Source organism: Hypanus sabinus, unplaced genomic scaffold, assembly GCF_030144855.1.
Source record: "Hypanus sabinus isolate sHypSab1 unplaced genomic scaffold, sHypSab1.hap1 scaffold_199, whole genome shotgun sequence".
Taxonomy (NCBI): Eukaryota; Metazoa; Chordata; class Chondrichthyes; order Myliobatiformes; family Dasyatidae; genus Hypanus; species Hypanus sabinus.
The window spans coordinates 355418-368158 of NW_026780089.1; the positions used below are offsets into that span (position 1 = coordinate 355418).

At 45.1% G+C, this 12741-nt stretch overlaps 1 pseudogene; it reads right to left on the reverse strand.

The window, feature by feature from the left end:
• Positions 1-254: 254 nt before the first annotated feature.
• LOC132387559 (gastrula zinc finger protein XlCGF26.1-like) lies at positions 255-10592 on the reverse strand (annotated as a pseudogene).
• Between the last annotated feature and the right edge of the window lie 2149 nt (positions 10593-12741).

Here is a 12741-nt window from a genome sequence, read left to right on the forward strand (position 1 = left end):
GTGGTGAACTACATATACCTGACTGGACACGCCCCCCCCCCCTTGCTGACTGCTCCTATGTCCTCCCACAGACCCCTGTATAAAGGAGATTGGAGGCACGGCTCCTTGATCTCTTGCTGTTCTGCTGCTGAGAGTGTTCAATTTTTCAGCTAATAAAAGCCCATATCTCGCCTCAGGTCTCCGAGAGTTATTGATGGCGCATCAGACCCTTGGCCGCTGGTTCCTGGATTTTGATCCTTCCATTTTTCCTCCTTCTGACTCTGAGTGTCTGTGTCATCGGTTAAAACTAAACAAGCTGCGAGCGATGTAAATAAGCTGTAAGTCAGACTGATTCACCTTCTTAATCTCTGTCTCTCTCTTCAAATGACAGTCCACAGCAAATGAAACCTAGGGATTCATAACAATGGCCACTCCCCATTGTGAACTTGCTGATGTCTCTGCAGGGTGGAAGAGCGAGTGAATCTCTTCCCACATACTGAGCAGGGGAATGGCCTCTCCCCAGTGTGAACTCGCTGGTGATTCTGTAGGGTGGATGAATGAGTGAATCTCTTCCCACATTCTGAGCAAGTGAACGGCTTCTTCCCAGTGTGAATTCGATGATGACTCTGTAGGTCAGATGACCGAGTGAATCTCTTCCCACAGACTGAGCAGGTGAATGGCTTCTCCCCAGTGTGAACTCGCTGGTGTCTCTGTAGGGTGGATGAATGTGTGAATCTCTTTCCACAGACTGAGCAGGGGAATGGTCTCTCATCAGTATGAACTCGCTGATGACTCAGTAGTTGGGATGACTGTGGCAAATCCCTTCCCACATTCTGAACAGGTGAACGGCTTCTCCCCAGTGTGAACTCGCTGATGACTCTGTAGGTTGGATGGATCAGTGAATCTCTTCCCACAGACTGAGCAGGTGAATGGCTTCTCCCCAGTGTGAACTCGCTGATGATTCTGTAGGGTGGATGAATGAGAGAATCTCTTCCCACAGACTGAGCAGGTGAACGGCCTCTCCCCAGTGTGATCTTGCTGATGACTCTGTAGGTTGGATGACCGAGTGAATCCCTTCCCATAGACTGAGCAGGTGAAAGGCTTCTGCCCAGTGTGAACGCGCTGGTGACTATGCAGGGTGGATGAAGCAGTAAATCCTTTCCCACATTCTGAGCAGGTGAACGGCTTCTCCCCAGTGTGAACTCGCTGATGTACCAGTAGGGTGGATGACTCACTGAATCCTTTCCCACATTCTGAGCAGGTAAATGGTTTCTCCCCAGTGTGAACTCTCTGGTGTCTCCGTAGGTTGGATAAATGAGTGAACCCTTTCCCACATTCTGAGCAGGTGAACGGCTTCTCTCCAGTGTGAACTCGCTGATGACTCTGTAGGATGGATGAATCAGTGAATCCTTTCCCACACTCTGAGCAGGTGAACGGCTTCTCCCCAGTGTGAACTCGCTGGTGACTCTGCAGGTTGGATAACTCAGTGAATTCTTTCCCACACTCTGAGCAGATGAACGGCTTCTCCCCAGTGTGAACTCGCTGGTGACTCTGCAGGTTGGATAACTCAGTGAATTCTTTCCCACACTCTGAGCAGGTGAACGGCTTCTCCCCAGTGTGAACTCGATGATGTCTCTGTAGGTTGGATGGATCAGTGAATCTCTTCCCACAGACTGAGCAGGTGAAAGGCCTCTCCCCAGTGTGAACTCGCTCGTGACTCTGTAGGTGGGATAACCGAGTAAATCCCTTCCCACAGACAGAGCAGGTGAACGGCTTCTCCCCAGTGTGAACTCGCTGATGTACCAGTAGGGTGGATGACTCAGTGAATCTCTTCCCACAGACTGAGCAGATGTATGGCTTCTCCCCAGTATGAACTCGCTGGTGTTTCCATAGGGTGGAAGAGTGAGTGAATCTCTTATCACAGACTGAGCAGGTGAACGGCCGCTCCCTGGTGTGAACTCGCTGGTGAGCCATTAGGTCAAATGACTGAGTGAATCCTTTCCCAGAAATTCAGCAGATGACCAGCCTCTGCCCAGTGTGGTGTGAACTGACTGGTGTGTCCACAGATGGGAAGACCAACTGAATCCTTTCTCACACACAGAACAGATGAATGGCCTTGCCCAGTGTGAACTTGTATCTTCCAATTGAGATAACTGAGTGAATCCATTCCCACTTTCTGAGCAAGTGAATGGCCTTTTTCCTGTGTAAAATGACGGGCTTGCCAGTTGGTCAAATGACCAAGTTAATCCCTCCCCACAGTGTGAGTAGGAAGGATGGTCGATTGAATCCCTTGCTCCACTTATTAAATATCTAGACAGAGTCAACAAAACTGGTGTGCCATGTTTGAGCTTCCTGGAGACAAATTTCTTCTCATTTTTAACCTGTAAAAAGATATACAGAATCCATCAATGGGTTTAGGACAACATTACAGATGAGATTACTTGAGTTGCCAAGCTTTGATCTGGTATCACACTGTTACAGTGAGGTTAATCCCAAGTTAGACAGATAAATACTGGCAGACCACAGTATGTGCGCTTGCAATACTGTGCGTCAGACAGAGTGGTCAGCAACACTGGGGCTCCACAGGGGACTGTCCTGTCTCCCTTTGTCTTCATCATCTATACCTCAGACTTCAACTACACCACAGAGTCTTGCCATCTTCAGAAGTTTTCTGATGACTCTACCATCGTTGGATGCATCAGCAATGGAGATGAGGCTGAGTACAGGGCTACAGTGGGAAAACTGCCACATGGTGTGAGCAGAATCATCTGCAGCTTAATGTGAAAAAGACTAAGGAGCTGGTGGTGGACCTGAGGGGGGTTAAGGCACCAGATACCCCTGTTTCCATCCAAAGGGTCACTGTGAACATGGTGGAGGATTACAAGTACCTGGGGATACGAATTGACAATAAACTGGACTGGTCAAAGAACTCTGAGGCTGTCTACAAGAATGGTCAAAGCCGTCTCTATTTCCTGAGGAGACTGAGGTCCTTTAACATCTGCCAGATGATGCTGAGGATGTTCTACGAGTCTACGGTGGCCAGTGCTATCATGTTTGCTGTTGTGTGCTGGGGCAGTAGACTGAGGGAAGCAGACAGCAACAGAATCAACAAACTCACTCGTAAGGCCAGTGATGTTGTGGGGGTGGAACTTGACTCTCTGACGGTGGTGTCTGAAAAGATGATGCTGTCCAAGTTGCATGCCATCTTGGAAAATGTCTCCCATCCATTCTATAATGTACTGGTTAGGCACAGGAGTACATTCAGACAGAGACTCATTCCACTGAGATGCAACACTGAGTGTCACAGGAAGTCATTCCAGCCTGTGGCCGTCATACTTTACAACTCCTCCTTCAGAATGTCAGACACTCTGAGCCAATAGGCTGGTCCTGGACTTATTTCCACTTTGCATAACTTATTATCATTTAATTATTTTTGGTTTTATTTTGCTATATTTCTACTCTATTCTTGGTTGGTGCAACTGTAACAAAATCCAAATTCCCTCGGGATCAATAAAGTATGTCTGTCTGTCTGAAATCTTCTTCTGACTGGGCAGAGTGCTGGTATCTGGAATGACCATCAATTCTCTGATGTTCTTCCTGTCTCTATAAGAATGGGGCATTTTTGCCATCTCCAGTTTATACCCTGGCTCAGTTTGACTCTCTCCATTGGTATTACTCCCTGTTCCTGCTGAGCTGCATGGGTGCCTGGCCCCACAGTAACTGAAACAGTCTCACACAAATAGTCTCTTGACGTGCAGCTGGGATTTTCTTTTATGTATTATTAACTTAATGTGCCACAGTTTTAACGCCATATAAAAATTCCTGCTGAAATGACTGGTTGGTCCGCACAGCTGTTAAAAGGACTTAGGGTGAATTTTTGTATTACTTCAGGTTGTTGTCACAGTCATAGCAAATTTCAACACAGAAACAGGCCCTTTGGGCCATCTAGTTTGTGCTGAACTATTTAAACTGCCCACTCCCAATCCAGGTACCTACACGAACCTCTTAAATGTTAAAATCAAGCTCGCATGCACCACTTGTGCTAGCTGCTCATTCCACATCCGGAAGACCGTCTGTGTGAAGAAATTCCCCTCATGCTTCCCTTAACGTTTCATGTTTCACCCTTAACCCATGGCCTCTTGTTGTCTCAGTGGAGAAAGCCAGCTTGCATTTACGCTATCTATGCCCCTCTACCACAATCAAATCTCCCCTCAATCTTCTACATTCCAGAGAATAAAGTCCTGACCTGTTCAATCTTTCCTTATAATCCAAGCCCTCCAGACCTGGCAACATCCTTGTGAAATTTCTCTGAACTCTCTGAAACTCTTTTACATCTTTCCTGTAGGTAGGTGACCAAAACTGCACACAATAATCCAAATTAGGCCTCACCAATGTCTTCTACAAGTCAACATAACATCCATCTATTGTCAGTATTTGGTTCATCAAAGCCAATGGGCTGAAATCTTTTTTTCCGTCTCTATCTAACCATGATAACACTTTCAGTGAATTAAGGACTTGTATTCCCAGGTCCCTTTCTTCTACAACACTCCTCTGTGCCCGACCAGTCACTCTGAAAGACCTCCCTTGGTAGGTCAGACCAAAGTTCAACAACTCACACTTGTCTGCATTAAATTCCATTTTCCATTTCTCAATCCATTTTCCCAGTGGGTCCAGATAACACTGCAAGCCATGATAGACCTCCTCGCTGACCACTACACCACCAATCTTCATTTCATCTACAGATCTGCTAATACAGTTAAACACACTATCCTCTAGAATACTGATATAGATGACAAACAGCAACAGATCCAGCACTGATCCCTGTGGCACACCACTAATCAGAGGCCTCCAGTCAGAGAGGCAACCATCTGCTACCACACTCTGGCTTCTGCCAAAGTCAGTGTCTCATCCAATTTACTATCTCATCTTGAATGCTGATTGACTGAACCTTCTTGACCAACCTCCCATATGAGACTTTGTCAAGTGTCTTGCTAAAGTCCATGTAGACAACATCCACTGCCTTGCCTTCATCCACTTCCCTGATAACTTCCTCGAGAGACTCTATAAGATTAGTTAGAAATGACCTGCCATGCACATAGCCATGCTGTCTATCCTTAATCAGTCCACATCTATCCAAATACTTGTCCGGGTCCAGCACATAACGTCACTACTGATGTCAAGCTCATCAATGTACAATTTCCTAGTTTATTTTTAGAGCCTTTCTCAAACAGTGTCCTCCAATCCTCCAATACCTCACCTGCCACTGAGGATTATTTAAATATCTTTGCTTGTGCCCTGACAGTTTCTGCACTTGTCCTCCGCAGAGTCCCAGAGTCCCAGATTTATCCACACTAATTTGCCTTAAGAAGTTGTTGCTGCTTTGCCTCACTTCTATAGACTCTGTGTCCATCTCCAGTGTAAATACGGATGCAAAAATAATCTCCCCCATCTACTTTGTCTCCTCATATGGATTACCATTCTGATGCAGAGGATTAATTTTTTCCCTTGCAATCTATTTGCTCTAAACATATCTGCAGAATCCCTAAGGATTCTCCTTCACCTTCACTGCCCAGGCAAGCTCATGCCTCCTTTTATTTTTTTTCATATGTGTTCACTTGAATTTCCTGTATTTCATAAGTACCCCATTTGTTCCTATCTGCCTGTACCTGGTATGCACCTCCTTTTTATTGATCTGGGAGAGGAAAGCCAAAGGGGTGATAGATCTGCATGGTGGGAGGTGGGGGTAAGGGGGTCTAAACTAAACTTGCAGGGGGAATGGGAGCCTGAATAATAGAACAGATAGTGGAGGGGTGATGGAGACAGTTGGTGTTCAGTCCTCCGACAAAGTCAGGAATGAAAAAGTTGAGCATGGTGCAGTGAATATGCTGAGCCCTGTATATTTCAATACAAGGAGCAGCGTAGGAAAGGTGGATGTGTTCAGGGCTTGAATTAAGATACTAGGATCTGGCAACTGTGGACTGGGACAGGCTGCTTTATGGCAAAGGTGTGTTTGGTAAATGGGAGTCCTTCAAAGCCAAATTTTTAAAGTACAAAGGGGGAATTTGCTTCTCAGAATAAAAAGTGAAGATAAAAAACTGTAGGGAACCTTGGATTTCAAGGGATATTGAGACTCTGGTGAAGCATAAAATGAAGTTGTATAACAGGGATAGGCAGGATAAGAAATGCAAGAGAACACATAAGAAATAAATCCAGATGGCATGAGATTGTCCTGCAGAAATGATGAATGATAATCCACAGGGATTCTCCAGATAGATCAAGAGCAAAAGGATTGTAAGGCACAAAGCTGGTCCTCTGGAAGACCGGAATGGTGATCCACTTGTGGAACGAAAGCACATGGGGGAGATCTTAAATAATTTTTCATCTATGTTTACTCAGGAGATGGAGAAAGGCTCTATGGGAGTGTGGAAAACTGGCATTAAAATCATGGACCCTGCACAGATTAAAGAAAAAAAGTGATTTCGCTGTTCAACCTAGAACATAGAAATCTACAGCATGTTCTGGAGTATTGTGTGCAGTTTTGGTCTCCAAATTTGCGGAAGGATATTCTTGCTATTGAGGGAGTGCAGCGCAGGTTCACAAGATTAATCCCTGGAATGGTGGGACTGTCATATGTTGACAGATTGGAGCCACTGGGCTTGTATACACTTGAATTTTGAAGGATGAGAGTGGATCTGATTGAAACTTATAAGATTATTAAGGGATTGGACACACTGGAGGCAGTAAGAAAGTTCCCGCTGATGGGTGAGTCCAGAACTTGAGGCCACAGTTTAAGAATAAGAGGTAGGCCATTTAGAACAGAGATGCCTAAACTTTTTCACCCAGAGAGTGGTGGATATGTGGAATGCTCTGCCCCAGAAGGCAGTGGAGGCCAAGTCTCTGAATGCATTTAAGAGAGAGTTAGATAGACATCTTATAGTGGGGTGAAGGGATATGGAGAGAGGGCAGGAATGGGTTACTGAAAGTGTATGATCAGCCATGATCACAGTGAATGGCAGTGCTGGCTAGCAGGTCTGAAAGGCCTACTCCTGCACCTACTATCTATTGTCTATTGTTCCAGGCCATTCAGCCCACAATGTTGTGCCAACCATGTAACTTACTCTAGAAACTGCGAAGAATTTCCGAAGTGCATAGACTTCTATTTTTCTAAGCACCATATTCCTATCTAAGAGGCTGTTAAAAGACCCTATTGTATCTGCATTGACCACCGCTGCTGGCAGTGCATTACACAGACCCACCACTTTCTGTGCAAAAAAAAAATAACCCTGACATCCCTTCGGTATCTATTTTCAAGTACCTTAAAACTATGCCCCCTCATGTTAGCCATTTCAACCCTGAGAATAAACCTCTGGCTATCCACACGATCAATGCCCCTCATCATCTTATACACCTAAAAAATGCACTAAACAGAGACAAGGAAATTATACATTGCATTGAGGAATTGTTCAAAGTATCGAAGTTAGTTTTTTTTTACACAGAGATTGGTGAGCAGCCCTGGTGGACGCAGAAGCGAAAGGGTCTTTTAAGGGACTCCTGGATGGATACCTGGAGCTTAGAAAATTAGAGGGCCTTGGCGAAGGTAAGGATATGTTTGGGACAGCTTTGTGGGCCAAAAGGCCTGTATTGTGCTGTAGGTTTTCTGTTCCTGTGTAGAAAAAATATAAGGGCATAGAACAGGTAAATTCAAGCAGGCTTTTTCAACTGATGTTAAGTGTGATGACAACCAGAAGTGATGGGTTAAGTGGGGAGGTGAAATTTATGGGGAATATGTGTAAAACCTCTTCATTGAATTGGCCGTGAGAGTGTGGAAAAGAAGCCAGCACGAGTGGTGAACATGAGCTCAATTTTACCACTTAAGAAAAGTTTGGATGGGAGCCTGGATGGTAGGGGTATGGAGGCCGATGGTTCCAGTGCAGGTAGTTGCATTAGAAAGCTTTAATGTTCTTTTGGCATTGACAAAATGGGCTAAATAGCCTGTTCCTGTACTGAACTTCTCCACATTTCTATAACAGAGAAGCTGGCCAAACTTGTTTGGAAGGGAAAAGGTAGGATTGACAATGGAGCAGCAATGGCTGGAGTTTCCGGGAGCAATTCGGGAACTGAGTGATCGATACATCCCAAAGAAGTGGAAGCATTGAAACGGCAGGAGGACACAACCGTGGCTGGAATAAGAAGACAAAGCCAACAGAAACACCTAAGAGAGGGCAAACAAAAGAGCAAAAACTATTAGGAAGCTTTAGAAACAAAGTTTCTAAAACAAAAAGTCAGATGAGCTCAGGGCATGGCATTATGATACTGTAGCCATTAATGATTCTTGGTAGCACCCAGCAGTCTGAGACATTTAGAGGAACAAAATACCCGGGACCTCAATATCTCTTGAAAACCACGGTTCCCTGCACCAGTTACCTTACAACTTTTATTTTGGCAGGCATATACAAACTCTATACCCTCACTTCTGAAGAACTCCCACTTGCAAGTACTGCTTTTCGAGAAAAACAGCCAGTCCCAATCCACACTTGTTAGATCTTTCTGATACCATCAGAATTGAACTTCCTCCAATTTAGAATCTCAGCTCATCATCCAGCCCGCTTTTTTTTTCCATATTTACTTGGACTCTTATGTTGTTACGATCGCTAGATATGAAGTGTTTACATACACTAATTTCAGTCACTAACAATGGATCATTTCCTAACAGCTTATTGCACACTTCTACATCGGGAATTCTACATCCTGATTAAGGGCACATTTGACAAACTCTACCCCATTTGGTCCTTAAATATATAAAAAGTTAAAATCGCTTACTATATCAACCTTTGTTTTTTAGCATAGACTGCAATCTCTGCAAAGTTTGCTCCTCTAAATCTCTCAGAGTGTTCGGTGCAACCAAGTCCCAATAATGGCTACAATATCACAATTCCCTGTCCTGAGCTCATCGGGCGTTCCTACGATGCTTCTTGCATTGTGATATACACAGCTCAGCACATTCATCGCACCATGCTCAACCTTTTGTCTGCTGACTCTGTCTGAGGTCTGAACAACGTCTGTCTGGGTGTCAAGAAAGCAACCTCTCCCTCAATGTCACAAAAGCAAGGGAACTGGTTGTGGACTACAAAGGAATGGAGACAGGCTAACCCCTATTGATATCAATGGATCTGGGGTTGAGAACATATGGACATTTGACTTTCCTCTGCCAGGTAATCCCCCCAACAGTTTACAAAGTGGTCTACCTGTTGTTGTATGAGATGACCCCAAGAGTACTCTGTGACGGCTATTTAACCTCATTCCCCTTCCTGACTCTCACCCAGTTTACTGTGTCCTGCACCTTGGGTGTAACTCACCTCTCTTGATGTTATAACTATCACCCCCTCCAACTCCTAGATGATCCAGAATTCATCCATTTCCAGCTCCAGCTCCTTAAAGCTCAGGGTTACAGGCTGCAGCTGGATGCACATCTTGTATGTGAGGGTATCAGGGGCACTGGAGGTCTCCCCACCTTCCCACCAATGTCCCGTCTAATTTGTAATGACCGGTGTGCTGAAACACCTTGTGCTGTGCAATTTTTACCCACTGACAACATGCACACTGAATTTTAAATAGGGAGGTATTTCTTTTAACAGCTAGCAACTCACTGTCGATAAGAACTTTGATCTCCTCTGGGTTTGATCGAGTTCATAGGCACTCTCACACAAACTATGTAACAGGCCTGTTGTGGGTTATAAAGGATTTTCTCACTAGAACTTTTGCAAACCGTCCACATGTGATTTGCTTGCTAAATGATACTATCAAAGGTCAGATTTCCAAATATCACTCCCCACTTGCAAATTCTCCAGCAAATTTTGCATCACCACAATACTGCAACACCAGTTTCCGTATTGTACATAAGTATTTCCCCTGAACCCTCCCCCAAGTGACAGATGGTGGTGAACTCAGTGATGGCAATGCCAATGAATATGAAGGGAAGGGCAGTAGTCTGTCTCATTGGAGTCTGGCACATTTGTAATGTGAAAGCTGCTTTTTCCCCAGGACAAAGTTGTTTGATATCATTACGTACCCAGAGAGAATGGGACAAAACATGTTCTCACCGGTAGAAAAGGGCAGAACGAGAGGAGGTAGCTCTAGCAACACACACAAAATGCTGGAGGAGCTCAGCAGGCCAGGCAGCATCTATGGAAAAGAGTACTAATGCTGAGTTCCTCCGGCATTTTGTGTGTGTTGCTTGGATTTCCAGCATCTGCAGATTTTCTCTTGTTTGTGATCGGAGATAGAACCAAGGTGATTTTCTCAACTGCTGATGTAAAAGATTTTGTTCCCTTTCTCCGAGTTCCTAATCCTTGCATTTAGATAGCTGGAGCTCAGCTCTGTCTGAGAGATCCATCTGTTCCCATTCCCTCATCAACCGGAAGCTCCCCGGGGCCCGTGTACGGATCGAGGGGCTGAGAGAGAGGGAAGAGGGCAGGACTGTCCCAGGATTGCGGCTACGATATCCGGAGTTCCCAGCAAATGTCCCGCAGTCGGTGTTTAAAATAGCAGCCCGGAAAATCATTCCTACCTTTACCGATCCTCCGGAGCGCCTTTGTGTACGGCGCGCATGCGTGCTATTCTGTGACGTCATCGACCTTGATGCCTGCGCATATGATCGTTGCTTCAGAAGCAGCGAAATTTTAAACCCAGGGGTTCATGGGTAATCCAGGTGCCATTAAACATTCCTGCTAGCACCAGTTTCATGTCCACACCGCCGGGTTTCTTTTTATGTAGAAAACTCAGTAGCTGATTTAACGTAGCAAGCAGCTCCCAAAAAGAATGTACTCAATATCAACAGGCATTCCATTTATCTAATGCCTCTCGGACAACCCTCTTACAAAGACAGATATAAAACACAAGAGATTCTACAGTTGCCAGAAATAAAGACACACACACACACACACACACACACAATGCTGGAGGAACTGTGCAGTTCAGGTAGCAACTAAGCAGAGGAGTACACAGTCTAGGCATGCTAAAGGGGCTCGGCCTAAACGTTGTCTATTTATTCCTCTCTACATTTGCTGCCTGATCTATTGATTTCCTCCAGTATTTTGCAGAAATTAACCACCTTTTTTACCTCAATCAAGCAGTTTCCAAATGTGTCTGATCATTCATTTGTAGCCACATCCTGCAGGTTCGATTCCTCTTCTTCCTCCTCCTTGTAAACTCCAGGCCCCATCTCTTTCTGGAGCCCCAAATCCCTGACTGGCAACTTGGTTTCTGACTCTGCTCCATCGAAGATTCACTCGCTAGTCTGCTGTCAGGCTTCAGAGGTGTATTGTGTTGCGAGACCGCAGGTTCGTTTACTGTGAGTGTCGCTTTAAGTGCCTGTGAGGCGAAGCTGTGACGTCACACATGCGCTGCAGCAGAGACAAGAGTGCAGGGGAGAGAGGGAGGGGAGAGAGAGAGTGACGGAGAGAGGGAGAGGGAGAGGAAGAGAGAGTGAGAGTGAGAGAGAATTCAGCTTGTCACTGCTATGCCCAAAAGATTGGGTTGATCATCGGCACGCAATGCACGACGGATGTCTGGCTGTCACTTCGTATAATCCATATGTGTGGATTTGTTGGAGTATCCTGTGGTATCACTTTTGTCGGCCCTTACCTGGAATCCGAGTGTTCTGTGGTAACCACTTGAAGACGATATTCCTGTCACTGTCACCTGGTGATATTTCGAAGTGGATTTCGGAACTAATCCACGGATAAGATCTTCGGCGACTGCGATTTCGTTTACCCAGCGTGGAATGTGTGTGGAATTCTTCGTAATTACCTTCTCTCTACATTTTCGTGTGGATTTACAAATCTCTCCTCTCACTCACTTATTCCGTGGATTACTGAACTTTTCCACTTTATCATCTTAAGACTTTAAGCATTGTTTCCCAAGCTTGATAGTTTGGGAGCTATATATACGCTTAACACTGTTAATTTCTGTTTATTTCTTTATAAAATCTTTTATATTTGGAGTAGATGCCAATGAAGATAATGGTTTTAACATCGAAGCAAGACTCCGTTAGTGATCTATTGCAACAACCCTGCTGTCTGAGGCACAGCCCTTTAAAATTGGTGAAAATGACCCAAAACATTGAAAAGAGCGGGGAAGAAGGAGTTTAACCAACTTCGTCCGGAGGCCTGAACAACGTCACAACCACAGTGAGCTCATCGTCTTGTTCAGCCCGGAGAAAATCATGCAGAGAATTCATGCAGGTGTATAAGATGTGAGAGGCATTGGTCGTATGGATAGTCAGAGGCTTTTTCCCAGGGCTGAAACGGCTAACACGAGGGCGAATAGGTTTAAGCTGCTTGGAAGTAGGTACAGAGGAGATGATAATGCCAAGCTTTTTAAAACAAAGAGTGGTGTGTGTGTGGAATGCACTGCCAGCGACGGTGGTAGAGGCGGATACAATAGGGTCTTTTAAGAGACTCTTAGATAGGTACATGGAGCTTAGGAAAATGGGTGGCTATGCAGTAGGGTAATTCTAGACAGTTCCTAGAGTAAGTTACATGGTCGGCACAACATTGTGGGGCAAAGCATTTGTAATTTGTTGTAGATTTCTATTATTCTATGAAATTCACGGGAAATCTCCTATCCCACAGAGTGGTGACTAGTTGCAACCTGTCATATCAGGGAGAGTGAGAGGGAAACGGCAGGGGTAGATTTTCATAAACTGATATGGAACAGAAGCATGGGTAAGGATCAGATGGGTTGAGTGGCCTCTCTAGTGTG